The sequence below is a fragment of the Protopterus annectens genome, chromosome 9.part0 (assembly GCF_019279795.1).
Source record: "Protopterus annectens isolate FY-2018-M chromosome 9.part0, PAN1.0, whole genome shotgun sequence".
NCBI classification, from domain to species: Eukaryota; Metazoa; Chordata; order Ceratodontiformes; family Protopteridae; genus Protopterus; species Protopterus annectens.
The window spans coordinates 1,408,254,401-1,408,276,427 of record NC_056743.1 but is presented as its reverse complement, the minus strand read 5'-3'; positions in this window follow the sequence as shown (position 1 = coordinate 1,408,276,427).

Sequence of the window (22,027 nt, the reverse complement as noted above, 5' to 3'; positions counted from 1 at the left end):
CAACGTAATCCCAAGACACAGAACTGTAAAAAAAAATCTATGCTTCTTTGTGAAAGGAGATGTGTCAATAATAATCCTTTACATTTAAAGTGACCAAAAAGTCATGATGGGAAAGAAAAAAAAATAGTTTTAGGAGTTAGCCATTCTGAATTCTGGCATGAGATAGAAGGCGTTGTAAGTTGGACAAGTCTAAAGTGGGCTTTCACATTTCTTCTTTTCTGGGGACTAGAAAAAGTACTGAATACTGTCTCCAGTATAGTAATCATTCTACCACCCTTGGTGACAATAATTTTGCAGTGATTTCAGGCATTAGACTAAGATGGTGTTTTGGAGGCTGAGGAAACGCTATTATGATAGGAAGCGATGTCCACTGAAGTCTTCATCTGTACTCTATAATGTTTAGCACCCAAGACTCTGTGACTACTGATTGTCATGCAAGAAGGCATAGCCTGCTATATTATGGGAGCATGCAAATGCAGTGCTTGCCACTATAATTTTAAAGAAAACACTAGGGCGGGGAGGGGGTGGGGGGGATAAGAAGCACGGATAGTCATATTTTTTCTTTTGTGAAATGGATCAATAAGACCCATCTTTTTTATTTTTGACACCAACTTACCACTGATTTTTAAACTGTTTGCTAACATTTTGCTGGCCTGACTTGTAGGGTTTGCAAAAGATGGTCCTGGACTAGAAGGGCAATTTCTCTGGTATTAGGAAAGGGAAATAAGAACAGAAGCTTGATGCTCTTAGTTCATAATTTCTTATTTGACTGTTAATTTTGATGACTAGGTTGTCTCCCCTGAGTTTAATTCTTTATTTCTTTGTTTTTCTGGCTGACCTCTCTATGTGCCTTTGCACTCTTCATTAACTGATTTCCTTTGACAATTTTAAGTAGGTAAATTATGTTTACTGTACTCTTTTAAGCTCTGCCCCCATTTTTCTCATCACTTCTGAAACCCTCACACACCATCCTCTTCCTTTTCCCAGGGGAGTTATAAAATCATAGTCTTTTGCTTTTTCTTTGTTGCTACACACTAGCTCTAGCTCCTATGGTGTATTTAGGACTGGCACATCAAGTATACTATCACAGGTATTGCCATTCCCCAGGCAGCAGTGGCAAGCATTGCACCTGCATTCTCCCATACTACAGCAAGCCATGTTTCCTTGCTATGGTCAAACTGGCTACTTCAGTTGTTTTTCTACTGTACAGTAGGATTCTGTTCTTTCACCATTTGTTGACATTATCTGCTGCTCTCCCATTGGTTACTCCCTAAATGACTAATATTCCAGGTTCTCGGTTAGTAACCGTCTGTATTCACTAGGGCCTACTAATGTTTTTACACGTGATTATTTTTCATTAGCTGGTAACCTGCATCTACCAATAGTTTGCCCAGTGAATGAGTAGATGCCTCCTGGTCTCAAGTTTTGGGTAATTATGAGTATGTTTCATTATGTTAACTTTCTTAAGAATATAACATTAAGCTGTGTTTCTTTGTCTTTTAATATGGTCTGAAGGTGTCTAATAGATGGGGTAAAAGCACTCACCATATTTTGCCTATAACTAATATACTGTTTGTTTTTCACCATCATCTCACATATGCTTTATCCAAAACTTAATTTCTTAAGTCAAATTTGCTTCTCATATTTTATTTGTTTGCTTGTTTGTCTGTGCATTAGTTACATGATTCCAAACCAGGAGATGGCCTTAAACACAACTGTGAGTAATTTATAAAAGCAAAGGCATACTGGAGTGGATTACCTCACTGAAGTTTAAATTTTGATGCAGGCAAGTTTCTTTCATGCTAGGCAGACAATCAAGGAAATATCAGACTTTGTGAGAAAGGAACTTCATTACTTTGCACATAATTTACTCACCGAGTCTTGCAATGTCAGAACCAAAAGCAAATACACAGCTCATAAATGTGAGCACAAAACTTCTTCCTTTCACATTTCTATCAATACCACATATTTTCAAACGATAATATAATGAAATAATTGTAAAACACTGTTCTGTGATCTCACAACCTTCTTGAACAATGACTGACCTACAGAAAATATTAATTTAAAGTGTAAGGATATTGCAAAAGTTTGGCATGATGCTGTTATTTGGAACATGCTGACGGTAGCTTGGAATTTTCTGTAAACATGCAAAGTAAACTCTGTCCTTAATATGTGTATGATATTTTTCAGTGGAAATGAAGATGCCCCAGCTTGCCTTAATTATGCAAACAGAGAGGCAAGTTTAAAGTACAAAATTTGTAACTTAAATTATAAATTGGACAAACGTGGTTTGCTTCTTGTTCTGTCAAGTGGGAGTACACACCTCAACTGTTAATGCAGCAATCTTCTCCACCCAATCTTCAATCTCTGGGATTGTTGTTGACAAGCTGTCTGGTCTCTGTTCCTTCATCTTCTGTGCTGAACTGCCTATCTGATGTAGAAGAAGGGTACGCAAATTTTGGATGTGATGGTCCAAGGCAGTAACATTTCGTCTTCTTTCTAAACTAGGAAGAGGTTGTCTATAGGGTAAAAAAAATATGTTTATTACAATGTTACTAAGGCACAAGAGAAAGCACAAGTTGAAAATACTATTTCCTAGCATGGTATGCATGAACTGTTACTGAACTATTGTGTGTTTTGGATTATAATATGGTATTCCTAGCATGCTACAAGACTGTAACCATTTGTCTTGTGTTGTTTTCTCTTATATAATTTTCCAGTATGGATCTGTAAATTTTTTGTTGCACGTAGCATGCTTTAGCAGTAAAGAAAAAGTCATTAAAATAAAGTGCACCAAAAGGACACATCATTTTGTAATATATACATTAAAATGCATGCTTCAGCAGAAAAAAAAATGAAAAATAAAGGAAGTACATCAGAAACAAGTATCAATGTTTTGTAACAAATAGACAGAGGTGTGATAAGAAAAGAAACCTGATGCCTTTTGCAATACATCCAACACTGGAAAATTATAGCTGACCAAACCAAATCTCAAAAATAATTACAGTTAGTCATACCCTTCCTATTCCAAGTCTTCTTGTCCATACCAGTATTCAGAATATTTTATAACATCTCATAAATACATATATAATCACAAATACATCTGAAATTAAAGAGCAGTGATCATTAGACTTTATTCCATGCAAATGAAGAACTGCAACAGTCATCCTTCTACACAAAGGCCGGACATCGATAAACCCCTGGAACTACAGACCCATAAGTCTGACTAGTCTCACATTTTAAATCATGGAAATAATTATCATAGAAATTATTGATAAGGTCATAGAAAACCTTAAAACACTGGATCCAACCCAGTTTAGTTACGTTAAGGGAAGACCATACCTACTCATGCAAGTAGACTCCTTTGAGTAGGTTACCAAGGCAATAAATGAAGGCAATATGGTGCATACTGTCTACCTTAACCTGACTAAGGCATTTGCTGCAATACCCAACTCAGGCATTGTAAACAAACACACAAATATAGGCATAAACCCTTTTATTATGTGCTATATAGCCAGCTGGCTCTCAGATAGGAGCCAGGAAGTTAGGAGTGGGAAGACCACCTCCACAAAGAGGCTGGTCACTAGCAGATTCACTCAAGGCTCTGTGCTAGGTCCACTCCATTTTAGCATCTACTTCTCAGAAGTCAAGGCCAATATCATGGGCCTCTGGCTGACCAAGTCTGCAGATGAATATATGCTAGTAGAAATCACAGAATCTCCCCCAAGACACTAAGATCATACAGGAAATAGTAACACAAACCAATGACTGGTGCCAAACCCACAGCTAAACTCAGTGCCAATAAATGCATAATAGTATCCTTTGGGAAATCCACCATCCTAGAAAATTACCTCATAGATATTGCACCCCGTAAGAGTAGAACCACTAGTCAGGGATTTGGGTAAGTATATAGACAGTAACCTGGCTTTTGACCAACATGTGTTTAAAGTGGTAAGGAAATCATACTGTGTTGCTCAACTTTTAAGCAAGTGCATGGCATCTAGGTCCAAGAAAGACACTGTTCAACTCTATTTGGCCCTCATCAGACCTATCATTGAGTACAATGCTCCACTCACTATGTACCTGACCAGGCACATGCAATAACGTGAATGTCCACAGAGGTTCCTCACAAAAAGAATAAAGTAAATAAACAGCATGTCCTGTGTAGATCATCTCAAAGTCCAATCTGTATGCTCTGTTTCCTAGAGACTATGAAAGGCAATCTATGCCTTGCATACAAACTATCCTTGGATCCCACTCTGATGGACCTTTTGCATATCTACAAAATGAACATCAGAATTATTCAATCTAGGGATTTAAACTTTGCTTATGATGCAAACAAGAACCATCTACCTATCTAACTATCGACCTATCAGCCTGACGAGCCTAGTCTGCAAGGCCATGGAACGTATCATGGAAGTCATAAACAAAGACATTGGTAACCTCCAAACTCTGGATCCCACCCAGTTCGGGTTTGTGAAAGGCAGATCATGCCTCCTGAACCTGATCGACTTCTTTGAGGCAGTCATCAAAGCTGTGGATGAGAGTAATGTGGTTCACACAGTCTATCTTGACCTTGCCAAGGCTTTCGACACCATCCCCCATACTGGAATTATAGCTAATCTCACTAAACTAGGTATAAATCCCTACATCACAAGATGGGTTGCCAACTGGCTCACTGACAGAACCCACACTGTAAAAGTTGCAGACTCCAAATCTGACCTCAAGGCAGTGACAAGTGGAGTGCCACAGGGATCCGTCCTGGGACCTCTCCTGTTTGGTATCTACTTCTCTGAAGTGCAGGCTAACACAGAAGGCCTCTGGCTGACGAAGTTCACAGATGACTGCAAACTAGGAGCCATAGTTAAGTGCCCAAATGATGTGGACATCCTACAGAAGGGCCTCACTGAGACAGTTGCCTAGTGTCAGAGCCATGGCCTCAAGCACAATGCCAAAAAGTGCAGTCTCATCCCATTTGGTAAAAACTCTGTACCCATGAACTACCACATAGGCAGCAATCTACTCAACACCGAATGCGTGATAAGAGACCTTCGGACTCAGGTGGACAGTAGTCTCTACTTTGATAGTCACATCGCCACAGTAGTCAGGAAGTCCTTCTACGTGGCACACCTCATCATAAAAGGGTTCTCATCCAGGAAAAAAAGAGGTCATTGTTCCCCTCTACTCGTCACTCATTAGACCCATTATAGAGTACCACGCCCCTTTTGGAATGTACCTCACAAGACATCTGCAGCAGCTTGAAAGGCCACAGAAGTACCTCACAAAGAGGATTACTGGCCTCAAACAAATGCCCTACATTGACCGCCTCAAAAAACTCCAGCTTTATTCCGTAGCATATCGTCTACTCCAAGGTGATCTCTGCCTAACATATAAAGCTATGTCAAACCCAGAGCTGTTGGACATGCTACACCTAAAGAAATCCCAATCCCTCCATGCTACACGCTCTAGGGACCTAAACCTTGTCACTACAATAAACAGGACACGCTGGAGGGATAGATTCCTGTCCCAGAGACTTCCTATACTCTGGAACAAGCTACCCATCCATGTCAAGCAAAGTTCTTCATTAGCACTCTTCAAGAAAAATCTTGATGAGTGGATGGGAAATAGGAAATACACCCCGGGGATCACTTCTGTGTCTCTGCTGGACCAGTGGCACAGGAAAATAACTTTCTTGGGTGGCGTAAGCTATGGTACCTTGCTGGCTAGACTTACGTAAGCCCTTGGGCCGATAGCCTAGTACCTACCTATGAAAGGTGTGAAAGAATTCCCCTTTTCTGGAACAGACTTTCCATCCATGTTTAGCAGAGCACATCCCTAACCCTATTCAAATGAAACCTGGATTACTGGATGGGATACTTGAACTACACCTCAATTCTAACACCTATGTCTGTTATGGAGAGAAGCAGTCTATGATTACTGCCCTTCCTTACATTTACCCCTTAGATTAACATCTAAGGTACAGTGGATATAAAAAGTATACACACCCCCATTAAAATGCCAGGTTTTTGTGATATAAAAAATGAAACCACAATAAATCATTTCAAAACTTTTCCCATTTTTAATGTGACTTATAACCTGTACAGTTCAAATGAAAAACAAATCTGTTACAGGAGAAATATAAAAAACATACAATATGCTGGTTGCATAAGTGTGCACACCCTTAAACTAATACTTTGTTGAAGCACCTTTTGATTTAATTAGAGCATTCAGTCTTCTTGGGTAGGAGTCTATCAGCATGGCACATCTTGACTTGGCAATATTTGCCCACTCTTCCTTGCAAAAGCACTCCATATCTGTCAGATTGCGAGAGCATCTCTTGTGTACAGCCCTCTTCAGGTCACCCCACATATTTTCTATTGGATTAAGGTCTGGGTTCTGGCTGGGCCATTCCAAAATTTTAATATTCTTTTGGTAAAGCCATTCTTTTGTTGATTTGAATGTATGCTTGGGGTCATTGTCATGCTGAAAGGTTAAATTCCTCAGATGCCTGAAGGTTTTGGGCCAGAAGTGACATATTTGGAACTGTTCATAATTCCCTCCACCTTGACTAAAGCCCCAGTTCAAGCTGAAGAAAAGCAACTCCAAAGCATGATACTACTACCACAATGCTTCACCGTGGGGATGGTGTTTTTTTGGTGATGCGAAGTGGTGTTTTTGTGCCAAACGTGCCTTTTGGAATTGTAGCCAAAAAGTTCAACCTTGGTCTCATCAGACCATAACACATTTTCTCACATGGTTTTGGGAGACTTGATGTATTGTTTTGCATATTTTAGCCAAGCCTGGATGTTTTTCTGTGTAAGAAAAGGCTTCCAATCTTGCAACCCTACCCCATAGTCCAGACATATGGAAAATATGGGGCCCCCAAACACAGCAAGTTATCTAATCTTGATATTTTGTAACGTCTGTTAAACCAACAAAAGCTAGTGCAGCACTCTTATATGCTTAATAAACCAAGTGGGTAATTTATTTTATTTTATATTTGTTGACTGGGAAAGTCCGACTGGACAACCTATCCATTTTCAGCGGAGGCCCGGGAAGAAATGCACCAGTAAAACATCCATCAACAAGCAGATATGACAGTGGTATTTACATAGAAATAAGGCTGAAAAATATTAGAAACTATCAGACAGTTCATAGTACAAGGTAATAATAACTCTTATTTATATCTCCTTCAAAATTCAAATATATTTATTTATAGTAACAGTGGTTTGTCAAGTGATAGGCTTCACAATTCCATTAAATATTTTACCACTGACATAATGCCCCTGGTTTAGTTAAACCGTGCTGGTGGACATCCTCTCCATTAAAACTAACAACATAGTCAGCTTTAGGTACCTGCAGTACCAGTGGCTTCAGAAGCACTTAATCATCCCTGACTGTGTAGGGGCCCCACAAAAGCTGCTGTTGGCTGTGGAAAAATGAGGGAAAAATGTATTTTTGATTACATTCTTTACCTGAACAGGATTGTGATATGATGCTTTTAGGATAAAGCTGGTAATGAACATGAACAAGGTAAGCACTAGAGAGACCAGCAGCTCAGAGTGACTGATCTCAGGGCACACTATGGATTTAAAGAAGAGCTAATGCTTCTGATCTTCAGGGATGGTTGCTCTTTCAGGGAGTTTAATAAATACTGGCAAAACATCTGATACTATAACTCTCAACATATTTGCTGAAGAATTCTTTTCAGTGCCAAAATAACAAAATGAGGAACACATTTTAAACATCACTCTAATTCACTTAAAAAGTTACTAGAATAACACGTTTTTCATCAGCAAACATTTTTTGGACAATAACAAGTATACAGCTATGATGTCTGGATTTATTGACTGTAATTTTGAATGAGTCAAACATTGCCTGCTGTTCTGAACTGTTTGTAAGTTTCTTGGAGGCCGTTTTTTGCTTGGGCTAAAGGGAAGTCTCTCTGTTCATCAGTGGCAGTGATAAACATTGAGCAGCCTGCCTGCCCCTGTGGGAGTGGTTACTGCCTTGAAACTGTAGTTTTATTGGCCATTTTGGGTCAATTCCAAACTCCTTGATCTCCCTCTCTTAAAACCCTCTTTTACGCGGTTTTGCGCGTTTTTGTGCATAGCGCAACAACGGGCAGCGCCGCCTAATTGGGTTTAAACTATTCCTGGCTCCACGAAGTCTGCTCTTCACTTTTTCCCTTAGAACTGCTCTATCTCTCAAATTAAACACCATATTCTCATTCTAAGGCCCTTCACTGGTCCAAATAAGTAATCTTACAAGTTAGCACTATTAAATCATAAGCACTACTTACTCTTATACTCTCTATGATTACCTTGACCCCTATTGGTCCGTCTCAATTCAGTTTCCTATATTACTCTAGCATGTCCAAAGGTCAGTCAATGGTTTCCTCTCCAGTCCAGCTGGTGAATCTGGGAATTTTGAGGCAATGTTACAACTGTCTCATGTACACGGACAACCCTCTCCTCCTCCAAACAGGTTCAAATATATGTGAGAGATGCAACCATATAGCCAAACTGGAGGCTGAGCTCTCTCATCTCAAAACTGGTGAAACCAGTCAGAAGAAGGTAACCTCACACAACACAATTCCAGTATCACATAGTCCCACCACATCAGCGAACCAATCACATAAATACACAAAAACATACTCAGAGGCTCTAAATAAAAATCTACCTAAGCAACAGAGACCTCCAAAGCAGACATCCAAGCAAACACTATCCCAAAACAAAACACGCACAACACATAGCCCACAAAGTCAGTGTGCCAAGCAGCCACAGCCCTTAAGGCTGAATAACACACCTGATACTCTTGTAATAGGTGACTCTATTGTCAGACACACTGACGTCCCGCTCACCAGGCTGAACAAAGAGAAGGTCACAGTGAGCTGCCTGTCGGACGCTAGGATCCGCCACATAACGCAAGCACTCAGGTCACTCCAAAGCAAATACAAATATGACTCAGTCATCGTACATGCTGGTGTGAATGACCTGAGACGTACCTCCCTGTACTACATGAAAAGAGACATAGAGGAGCTCTCTGATCATGTAGCCCAGGCCGGTATGACCCTGACCTTGAGCAGCATCTTACCCTCACCTAGAATGATGCCACAGTACAAAGACAAAATGATCGATTTTAACAATTGGCTAAAATTTTGGTGTCATTCAAAGGGGATCCAGGGTCTGTCAGCCTGGGATGACATGCCCGACAAGCCACGTTGCTTCGCTAGGGACGGCTTGCACCTGTCACCACTGGGCTTTCGGATATTGGCAAAGGCTCTTGCCACCCCCATAGTGCCTTTTTTAGGCAAGGCTCAAAAGTCAAACCCACCTCCATAGACAGCACAAGGAACAAGAAACTAAAGGTAATGCTGCTAAATGCCAGAAGTCTTAACCTCAAGATGCACGCACTCGAAGCTATCCTCAGTATGGAGAACATTGATATCTGTGCAGTGACAAAAACCTGGTTCAAGGCTCCCAGCACTACCAGGTTATACCTCATATCATGCTTTTCGGCCCTAAAACCCAGACCGAACCACAAAAGGAGGGGGAGTTTCCATATTTATCAAAGATATCCACACCTCCAGGTTAGTGGCATTGCACGAAGTATCAGAGATCATCCATGTGCAACTAACAGTGGGCAAGACTGCTTTTCAGTTTATAGCATCCTACAGACCACCCTCTCAAAGTCAGGAATCCCACTCGGCTTTCCTGAAAACATTGGAGAACATGAAGATCTCTCCGAACACCATTATATTGGGTGACTTCAACTACCCAAACATAGACTGGGAGCACTACTCAAGCCCCATCACCTTAGCCCAAAGTTTCCTGGAAATTATAAACTCAAATGCTATGGAACAACTAGTCACCACTCCCACAAGAGGGGATAACATACTAGACCTGATCATTACCAACATGGGTACTCTATGCTCCATACCAGAAGTATATCCCTCATTGGTAAGATCAGACCATAAATTAATTTCACTGGATATCCACATCCCGACCCCACCCCAACCCAGAAAACCACAGTGAAAAACTTCTCAAAAGTGAACTTCTCACTTCTCAAAACCGAAGTGGAATCCTTCAAGGCCCCAGGGCCAGTGGAAACTATGGCCCAAACTGCAGAATCCTATATAAACGCATTCTACGGACATCTCCAGGAATGCATGGATCATGCTATCCCAAACAAAACCAAGACCCAATCATCCAAAGGCAGGCGTCCAGTCTGGTGGACCCCAGCCATAAATAAACTGTACAACAGGAGGAGGAAACTACTACATGATAGAGCAAAATCCCTAATAGGGAAGGCAGCTCTGATCAGTACTAGCAAAAAATTACGATCCCTCATAAAATCCTCCAAGGCCAGCTTTGAGAGAAAAATTGCACATGACACTAAAGACAATCATAAGGCTTTTTTCAGTTATGTTAGGAACCTGGGATGCAACTCCCATACTTGTTCTGAGTTGATTCTAAACGACAAAAAATACACTGAACCCACAGACATCGCCAATATCCTGGCAGACAGGTTCAGTGCAAACTCCCCCCCCCCCACCCCCCAAAAGAGCAAGTATCTATCCCGGCAGAGGGCTGCCTCCCAAACATCTCTGATGCTCAGGTGAAGGCTGCCCTCTCCAAAGCAAAAAACACTGCTTCCATGGGACCAGATGGCATCCCGGGTTGCGTCCCTCATGAACTCCAAGAAAAACTAACCCCTCAAATAAAACAGCTGTACAATCTCAGCCTCACTACAGGATATGTGCCCACAGAATGGCGTACAGCAACAGTGGTCCCATTCCACAAAGGTGGAGCCTCTACGGACCCTGGAAACTATCTCCCCATAAGCCTGACTAGCCTAGTCTGCAAGGCTATGGAGAGGATCATCATGGAGCTCATAAACAAAGACATTGGGGACCTACAGACACTAGTTCCTACCCAATTCGGCTTCGTCAAGGGCAGATCCTGCCTTTTGAACCTGGTCGACTTCTTTGAAACAGTCACCAAAGCCACAGATGAAGGGAAGGTAGTCCACACAGCCTATCTGGACCTAGCAAAGGCATTTGACACAATACCCCACTCGGGCATCATAGATAAGCTATCCAGCTTAAATATAAACCCCTATGTCGCATGATGGGTCGCAAACTGGCTCAAAGACAGAACCCACAGAGTCAGAGTTGCTGGAGCCATGTCAGACTTGAAACCAGTCACAAATGTCATCCCACAAGGTTCTGTCCTGGGACCGCTCTTGTTCGGTATATACTTTTCCGAGGTACAGGCCAACGTGGGAGGACTATGGCTCACCAAGTTCGCAGATGACTGCAAACTGGGCACCATAATCGACTCTCCAGCTGACACAAATATCCTTCAAAAAGGTCTCAGAGAGACGGATAACTGGTGCCAGAGCCATGGTCTAAAGCTAAATGCCAAAAAGTGTATAGTCATAACCTTTGGCAAAAACAATGTGCCCACAAATTACCACATAGGCGGTAACCCATTAAGTACAGAGAAAGTAATTAGGGATCTGGGGACCCAAGTTGATAGCAATCTCTCCTTTGACAACCACATTGCCAAAGTGGTTAGAAAGACCTTCTACATAGCCCACCTCATCATGAAAGGATTCACATCTAGATCAAGAGAGGTAATCGTGCCTTTATTCATCCCTCATCAGGCCTATCATAGAATATAATGCCCCTTTTGGGATGTACCTTACCTGACACCTGCAGCAATTAGAAAGACCCCAAAAGTACCTCACCAAGAGGATCAAGGGACTCAAGCAGATGCCATATGCTGCTCGGTTAAAAAAACTCCAGCTCTACTCAGTTGCATACTGCCTACTTCGAGGCGATCTATGCCTGACATATAAAGCTATGTCCAATCCAGAATTAATGGACATGCTCCACCTCAGTAAATCTAAATCCCTTAGAGCAGGGGTGGGCAAACTTTTTGATTCGTGGGCCACATTGAGTTATCTTGGGATATGGAGAAAACGTGCTTTAATTTATCAGTCTTCCCCTGCGCCAAAAAAACATATCTCCTCCTCTTTGAGCACACACACTGAAACGCAAAACTTTCAAACTCAACCAGTGGACACTGGAGTGCTAAAACAGCAGGTGGTGATCCATCGATCAGTTTGCAATTTACATAGAGATTCCCTGGTGGATGATGCAGTGGAAAAAATGACATCTGGGTGGGTTTTTCATTTTCACTTTATTCTGGATTCTCCTCAGCAGGCCAACGTTTTTTCCGTTAAATTGTCTCCATGTCTGTGGTGGTTAACACAAAGCTTACTCAGGAAGCTTCATGTTTTCAGACCCAGCAGACACCCCAACAAGTCCTATTGATTCCTCGGATAAAATGAGGAGCTGAGCAGTGTCTTTGACATCGCTTTTTCATGTCACTGTCCGCCGTGATAAACTGATTTTCTCAAATTTGTCTTTGGTCTCTGGGCAAAAAATACATTCTTTTAAAAAAACTCTCAGACAGACAGTGGTTTGCTGGCCTTTGCTATTTGAATGAAATAAAAAAACTGGCCTTGGTACTTGACTCTTGAATGGCAGTTTAAAAAAAAAAAAAACTTTCTTCTTCCTTCAATGCCACACCACCTTCTCAGCAGCAGCTTCCGTTCTTTTTGTTGAGAGCTTGCTAAGCATAATTAGAGTGCTTTGTGTAAGTGACTACTAATATTATACTCTTTAAAACCGCCATAGTTTCTATCAGGCAAACAACCACAGCAGAGATCGTTCAGTGAAATGAAAAAAGTTACTTTATCCACTCATATTTTCCACTCGACATTCTCTGTCCACTTTCCTTTCTTGGGTCTCATCTTCATAGAGGCATAGTGCGGCAAAAACGTAAGGGCAAGTGCTAGTAATAGGCCTCACCCTCGCTTCCTCAACAAAGCCATATCCAGAGTGCCATCTAGTCTAGTGAACAACATTAAAAAAGGAAGAAATAAAACAACAAGGTTAATTTATTAAATTTTTCAAGTTTGGCGGGCGAATCAAAAAATAATATGGGCATGGCCCCCCGGCCCGGATTTGCCCATGCCTGCCTTAGAGCCACACGCTCGAGGGACTTGAACCTCAGCACAGAAATAAATAGAACTTGCTGGAGGGACAGATTCATAACCCAGAGGCTCCCTTCGCTCTGGAACAGAATTCCAATTCATGTTAGGCAGAGCACCTCACTGAATCTCTTCAAGAAGAATCTTGATGAGTGGAAGGGGGATCGTAGGTTTGTCCTGGGGATTACTTCTGTGTCACTATTAGACAGAGGCACTGTAAACTAAACCTTAAAAAAGGCACAGTATACTCAAATCAAGGGGTGGCGTAAGCCAAACAAAATTGGGCTAGGCTTGTAATTGCCCCAGGGCAGATAGCCTAGTATGAACCTATGAACCTATGAGTTACATACCAGCAAATAAAACATTTTTATGAAGGACAGAGCAAAATTATAAGGCAAAATCAGGGAATATCTGTGAAATCAGGGACAGTGACAGGTATTCATTTACTCCTCAATGAGGTAAATAAAAGTGACTTACCTCTGCTGTTTGACAACTGCTAAATAGCAGTCACTGATCTGGGATGGCAATACCAGTGTTGCACAATACATTATTTGATGAAATAAGTATAAATCTAGTATTGCTGTGACTTATGCATGTGTGTGTGTGTGTGTGTGTGTGTGTGTGTGTGTGTGTGTGTGTGTGTGTGTGTGTAAAATATCACTGATTTTTATCAGTGCACACATCCAATAATGCCAGGACATACACATGGGTAAAACACATCTTTAAAAACTGCAGCTTACAAATAATTATATTTCAAAAGTCAGGCACAGCATATATCACAAGACATTCAGACACTTAGACCTCCTAGGAATCTGGTAACCCCAACTTCCCAGACTGTATAAATGGATAGAGAGGGGCTCCCTTCTTCATCCTTAACTGCACAGGGGCCCCACAAAAGCTGTTTCTGGTTGGGGAAAAATGAGGAGAAAAAAATGCCTTAATTTTCTGATTATGCCTTTAACCTGAACAGAGTTGTGATAGGACCCTGTTATGATAAAACTGATAATGGTCACTGCTGTTAACTGCACCCATTCTAAAACCATCCCTGCTCAGATGTGTGTGTACAGAAAGTTGCTGTAGGTTATGTGGAGGGATGGGGATTGTGTGATCATTGTTTCCTTTACATTTCTCACAGAACTCAGAGAAGTACAAAGAAAGCTACTTTAACTCCTGTTGGGGCAGTGTACTGTCTAGGAGCAACAAAGTAGAATACATTACTGCAAACATTATTTTTTTTTTTCACTTTTCTCACAATCAGACATCAGGTTTGTATACAGGTAGCTGCCTTTGGGCATTGGGGTGAGGACATAGGAGGCATGCTATATATATATATATATATATATATATATATATATATATGTGTGTGTGTGTGTGTGTATGTGAGCAGTCACCTGAAATACAAGACTGTGATCTAATATATATGTGTGTGTGTGTATGTGAGCAGTCACCTGAAATACAAGACTGTGACCATTTGAGTCTCTGCTTTCTTTCCAATCTAATACCAGAAAGATGCACAGGCAGTGACTATTTTTAGGGGGGATTAAGGAGGCAGGCAATATTCCCAGATAGGATCTGTATATCCTCATAACAACTGGCTTGTTAGTTTATTGTGAGCTACTATTTTGTCAGCTTTGAATATTAAGCCTTGGGCATAGCTTATGTCTTCATTGAAAGAAAAAAATAAAATAAATCATTTTTCTTGCACAATTTTTATTTAGGCCACTGTTGGATTAAAAGGTTCGAAAATGCTCTAAAATACATTCTAGAGCACCTATCACCCTTATGGCTTCTCGGGTTCCCAACTTGAGTTATTTCTTAAATGGTTATTAATGTGCTGTCTTGGTCAGTAAAGGTGTGTTGAAAGGATGCAAGGGAAAACTACAGCTGAACCGCACCAATTAATTTCTTTCTTTAATCATAATTTCTGTTCAGGCCATTATTGGAGGAAACAGTTGAGTAAAATGAAAAAAACCCTTAAAAAGCACCTCCGAGCATATATAAAGTTATGGCTTCTTGAAAAAGCTGAATAGAAAGGTAAAATGTGAGAAACAGAATAAAAATATAACTTGCATGGTGTGGGAAACCCAAGATAGGGAGAAACAGAGGGGAGCATACAGAATGTGTGTGTGGTTTTTTGAGGGGCTGAAACAGTAGGCAGTGTCTAAGATCCCATTTCACATAAGTCTGGCCCAGCACATAGCATTGTAATATACAACTGTTGCATCTAAATGCCAGTAACTGTGAATGTCACTTTGTGAGATGAGCCAATATAGCGCTGTATATAGGCATTGTAGCTACAGATCTGCCTGTGTATACTACTCCTAAAAGTTTGCAGCAAGAGTTAAAAGGATGGATGAGGGGTGGTAGTAACAGGGTGATACTTAGACTGGAAATGTCCAGGGAGCTCCCACCTTGACATTTACTGGGGGGCCCCAAAATGCTAGCACCGGCCCTGAATGGTGTAATGCTAGGGACAGTCTGAAGTGGGTGAGGGTTTGCTGTTAAGGATCCCCTTGCAGTACTAGTGGATTCCACAACACACCAGCAGGCTGGGGTTAGGTGGGGTGGAAATAGACTTTCATGGGTATGACAGCCTGCTGACACCAGACTCTCACCTCTGCTGGGGAAAGGAACTGGCAGACACCTGCCTTAGTTAGAGAACAAATGGGGCATATGGCTTTTGCCCCAACCAGGCATCAAAAAGGTGCCGGGAAGTAGATCTGATAGCTTGGGGGTAGGGAAAATTAAAAAAAAAAAGGCAGAACACATATCAGGGAACAGCAGACTAAGGAATTACAAGGAGGGAAAATGCTTTCCTAGATAAGATATACTGAACATTTTATAGACTTCATTTCTTAAAGGATTTTTACCTGAACTAAAAAAATGGAGCATGTCACTAATACAACTGAGACTTATTTCTAACGTTATCATTAAGACAAAATGGCTGTAACATTTACTGTTTCAAGGACAGCAGTCAGCCATATACGTCAGCAATTTAAAAAGAATTGTTACACCTTGTTCTTATATACAATCTGGGGAAATTAAAGGGAGCTTACTTGGTAAAGTAGAAAGAAACATTATGCAAATCACTATGAATAAACATGGCTAGTTATAAGATGTGCCCATACTCACCAGGGAAATCTAACTGCCCTTTACTTTTCAGGCAAATTAATGGGAGCTGATGGATATTTCTCGACAGTGTCACCTCAGAAGAGTTATCTACACTCAACTATATCATAAACTTACCTAGCATACTTAACTGGGCCCTTAATTGGTCATTGCTTGATCAGTATTCTACCCCAGTAAACAAATTTAAATAAAATGGAATAATGTTAACTGTGGTACACATCTTTAGCTCTTTATTATATAATGGCATTTAAATAAACTGCATGAAGTTTGGGTCACCTACCCAGAATCATTCAGCACATTACCGATGAGTCTGTTCCAACTCCTAGGAACTGCAGCACCTTCACTGTTCAGTTCAGATTTTACAGCAGCTAAGTTTGCTTTCTAGTAAAGAAGAAAAACAAAACAATAAGTACTTCAATTGTGTGATTTTATTCTTTATTTTCCAGAGTTACTTCATAGAAGACGCACTTCTTTCCACTGTATTTCATGGTATAAAAGTGTTACACCACCTTAAATGGTTCAAAAGCTTTCATAAGCAGTCTATGTTCCATAGCAAGAAGCAGCAATACAAACAGCTTAGCAAACCATGGCTTCAGTAAACAAGAAACTGAACACTAATCGGGTTTGGACTTGTTCTAATATTATTGAACTTTTACTCTGTAGCACAAACACCATCTAGTGGCATATCATGTATATACTAGGTACTAAATCCCTCACTGTATTCTAAAAAATTATGTTAACATATAATTTTAATACAGGAACCAAAACATTAGGAAGCTTAGAATTGTATAAATTGTTATATGAAACAGCAGTAATAGACAATAAGGTGTTAAGTATCAATCATCTCCGTTGCACAGAATGCTGAAACATTAACTTTGTTCTAGATCACTTGAATTGATCAGTGGCATAAGTACTGCAGGAGATGGCATGGGGGGAAGTGAAAGTGAAATAACAAATGTCAGCTTTCCAAATTTGATAAGGGAATCACAGTTAGTGTGTCAAGAGGGACCACAGTAGTCATGCTTTGTTTGCTTAAGTTAAGCTAAGCATTGCAAACTGGGATGTCATGCATGGGAACATGCAAAAATTCAATAACACAAGCAAAAGACAGGTGGCACAAGCACAGTAGGGAGGTTAGGGACTCAGTAAGAAAATCCTTTTGCCTCCACACTGAACGACAGTACCTTTCCTGGTTCTAATTCTCATAGCTCAAGGGGAATGAAGGGATCAATAGGCTCTCAATATTTGAAGAAACACTGCTTCAGTGAGGTATCCAGGGGAACTGATGTTCACAGTAGGAGACAGGGGACAAAAAAAGTAGAAGAGCTCTAGTAGATGTCATATATTGCCTACAGTTTCACATTCCTGCCAGGGAAGATTACCAGGCCTTCAGTGGAACCAGAACTCATTTATATAATCTTGAAATAAAATAAATGGTTTCACTGTTATCTTAGAGATGAGCAAGAATACATCTTTTTGTATGAAAGCTGTTCCAAATGGAATTCCAGAATGGTGGCACATTGTTCAACAGCTCTCCCAGTATGAAAACAAAAACTGAGACAAAGGAGTGCCAGTGAACCTGCTACTTAGATAAAATTCAGTTACTGGTTACTACGTGCCTAGCCTGGATGCCAGTAAAGAAGAAGAAATTTAGAGAACCTGAAAAAAAATCAACCGAAAAGCTGAAGAAAAAATACTAGTTGGGAATGACACTGCAGTTGCTCAGCAAAAAAACGGTTCAGGGTTCAACTTTAGATCAACAGATATGAGATCAATAGTAATTCAGAGGAAAAACAAATCAAATGTACTCAGATGTGATAAAAATACATGAAACATTGAAGGAAATTATCAACTCAAATAACAAAAGGCTGGAAAATATAATAAGCTTTAACTAGCTATACAGATGAACTGATAAAACTGCAAAGATCAGAGGATGAAATGAAGAAAATGCTGGCTGAGTATGAGGCTTCTAAGAACACCTGTTTCAAAAAATGACAGAGTTAGAAGACAGGGCACAGAGAAAACCTGAGATGACTGAGTATAAAGCTTTTCAAGAAGAGCCTGTTTCAAAAAACAGTAAAGTTAGAAGACGGGGGGGAGGGGGGGGCACAGAGAAAACCTAAGATTTTCTGCTGTACCAAAGATACTGGAAGAAATAGACTATTAATTATACGAAAGCACAGATAAGCAACTGGACTAGTGTTCCTCAGCAGGATTTGTTAGTTGAAAGGGCACACTGAGTGAATGTTCCAAAACTGGCCATGAGAAAGCAATCAAGACCTATATTAGTAAAGATACATTCATACCAGCAGAAAGAGTTGATTTTGACAAACTGTGGCAGAAGGGAAAAGTATTAAAAATTGGAGACAGCAGGATGTTTGTGGAAAATTATTATTCACTGTACACTAAACAGAAGAGAAGCAAATTTATCCCAGCAATAAGGCACTATTGAGAAGCAGGTATGAGATTCACGTGGCTGTATCCAGATGTCTTCTGAATATTTCTCCTGGTGGGTCAAAGACAGTTTTGGATGCAGAATAAGCTAAGAAGGAAAATAAAAAAAGTTTATCCCACAAAAAGTAAGCTAAGCAAACAGAAGGGGACTCTGCTTAGCAAAAGCTCAGGGACACCTTAACTTTAGGTTAGATAATGCCTGCACATGCAGCCATCAATTTGGGGTAATTGTTCCCTCTGGGGGTGGTGGTTAAACTTCATGTTTTGAAGATATACACAGGTTTGTGTGTTTCTTCTAAGTCAATAGGGGATGGGGGTGTTTTTTATATATACATATATACATATATATATATATATATATATATATATATATATATATTTTTTTTTTTTTTTTTTTTTTTGAGGGTTTTCATTAAAACAAAAAATCTTGAAAATGTGACATAGCTTCAAATGAAGATTAGAAGAAACAACTGTACAAAAGATCAGCCTGCCAAACATTAGTATATGCATCTAACCCAAAAGCTGGAAATACACATTCAAAAAATTGTCATGTAAAATGGGTGGAAACAATAGCTTTTTATCAAGATGGCCATACTGTCCATATAAACCTGGAATTTAAAAGGCCTTACAGGTATAGATCACAGGATCATAGAAAGTTACTAGGCTAATTGCCCTAGGGCCCTTACAAGCCTAGCTAAGTTCTGTCCATTTTTCCACAATCAGCACCTGCTGCCCCTGTCCAAGAGAGACACAGGTGAAACCCCCAGGATAAATCTATGGTTACCTATCCAATAGTCCAGAATGTGCTTGAAGACAGCCAAAGAGGTTCTCTGCTTGACTTGAATTGGGATTCTGTTCCACAGGTGCGATAACCTCTGGGAGACAAATCTTTCATCCAGCAGGTTCTATTCATGTCACATACCAGGTTAAGGTTTTTACAGTGAGTAACTCATGAGCCATTTGACTTGCGAATATGCAGCATTTCCAATAAAGCAGAGTCAGAGATTCCCTTATATGCAAGGCAGAGATCACCTCTCAGTATTCTGTAGGAAACTGAGTAAAATGACAGTGATTTCAGTTGCTCCACATAGAACAGATGCTGAAGACCTTGAATTCTCCTTATGAGGAACTTTTGTGGTCTCTCCAATTTCTGCAGGTGCCTGGAAAGGTACATACCAAAAAGGAAGTTGTACTCCATCATTAGGCTGATGGGGGAAGAGTACAGGGAGGTTGGAGGCATCTCCTTACTTATGAGAAAAATAATACAGAGTGCCCTTCTTACCACTGTGGAGACATGGTGATCAAAGGTAAGGCTGTTGTCAATCTGTGTGCCCAGGTCTCTCACCACTGAGTTCATGCTTAGGGTGTTTCTACTGATGTGGTAGTCAGCAGGAACATCACTCTTACTGAAAGGGATGATAATACATTTTTTATATTGAGTTTAAGGCCATGACTTTGGGACCAATCATTTGTTTGCATAAGACCCTCTTGCAGGATGCTGACATCGTTTTGGGATTCAATGACTGCTCCCAATTTGCAGTTGTCAGCATACCTTGTCAGCTACAGACCTTTAGTTTTTGCTTTTACTTTGGAGAAATAGATTCTGAACAGCAGAGGTCCCAGGACTAATCCTGGTGGAACACCACTGGTTACGGTTCTGCTGTTGGAGGTGGATTCCCCTATTTTATCTGTATGGGTTCTATCAGTGAGACAGTTAATGACCTACAAAGCCCAGGTAGGCTGTATGCACAGTTTTCCCCTCGTCCAGGGCTCTGGTGACTGTCTCAAATAAGTCCACCAGGTTTAACAGGCATGATCTCCTTTTGAAAAATCCAAACTGAGAATGGTCAAGTGTTTGGAGATTACCTGTATCTTTGTCGATAAGGCCTATGATGACTTGCTCCATGGCCTTGCAGATAACGCTAGTCAGGCTAATAGTCTATAGTTCCTGGGGTCAGTGGATAAAAAATAAGGAGTACTGAATTACATTAAGAAATGCAGAATGCAAACAGTAATGCTGTAGGAGACACATTTGGAATGAAAGAAGCATGTGAATGTGACAAAGAGAGGATTTCAGCATGGACATTCATCAAAATATCAGAGACAGAGGAAAAGGGGCATGATTATACTAATTGTTAGACAGGCTCCAATAGTGACAGATTCAGGGGAAAAGACAGAAATGGTAGATTTATGTTAGTAAGGAGTTATTGGCAAGAGAAAAGGATTGCAATGGCATGTATTTATATTTCATCATTATGAAGCTTAAGAAAACTTTGCGAGAAATAATCAGCTTTTAGCAGCAAATATTACTAACAGGTGGGGAATGGAATTTCATTTGTAATAGCGAGGCTGTATCAGGATAACCTAGAAGGGACAATATAACAAATGAGGGTAGATTTCTGAAAAGATTCTGAAAATATTTGGTATGGAAGATTTGAATTCAGTAGTAGGAACTCAGAATTTACATATCATTCCCTGAGATACAATAACTGCGCTAGATTAGATAGAAATTATATTTCACAGGAACATGTGCATTTAATTCAAAGCTTCGACACAAATCCAATAACTATTTATGATCGTGTTCTGATAAAAACTATGATAAAAATGCAGGGCAATGAAGTAAAAATAAGATGCTAGCGCTTTCTCACGTACTTGTTAAAAAGAGAGAAATTTAACAAAATGGTAGTGAAAATTATTCAAGAGTTATTTGGGAAGATAGAAATATAGAAAAATAGAAATCTAAAGATATAAAGATAGAAATATCTTCAGTAGTAATAGCTAGTGACTGGAATAAAAATTAAAATGGAGTTTAAAACAGGGTCAAATTGAAGACAGAGGCATGGTTAAGAAGCAAGATAAATTACTTAAGAGGGGCCGGCAAAGATTAAAATATTGCAGAAAAAGGGGAATCTCACATAAGAGGAGGAGCAAATTCAGAGTGCTAAATAGAAAATAATGGCATATCTGAATAATATGTATGAGTTAAGAAAGACTGCAGTTAAACAACTATTTTTTTTTGAGAACAACTCCAAAGCACAAAACATTTCACTAAGACTTAACACAAGTGAACATTGAAAGGGTTGTCACAAAACTTACTGAACCTATAACAAGAAAAATAACCACATAACCTTTAGAGGTTTTAGAGCTAGTATCTTCTTCAGAACGTAAGGAATAATGGAGTTTAAAAGACTACAGTATGAGAATCTAGGTAAAATAGGAAGTAGTGATGGTTTATCTGGGAAAAGTAGACAATACAATGTAGAACAGATAGGTGCTGTTAATGAGGGGTGTGACTGAATGTATGTAATGCAAATCATTATGGGAAGGAGAAAGGTAGTAGGGAACAGTGATACAAAATTAAATGGAAGCTGAGAATTAG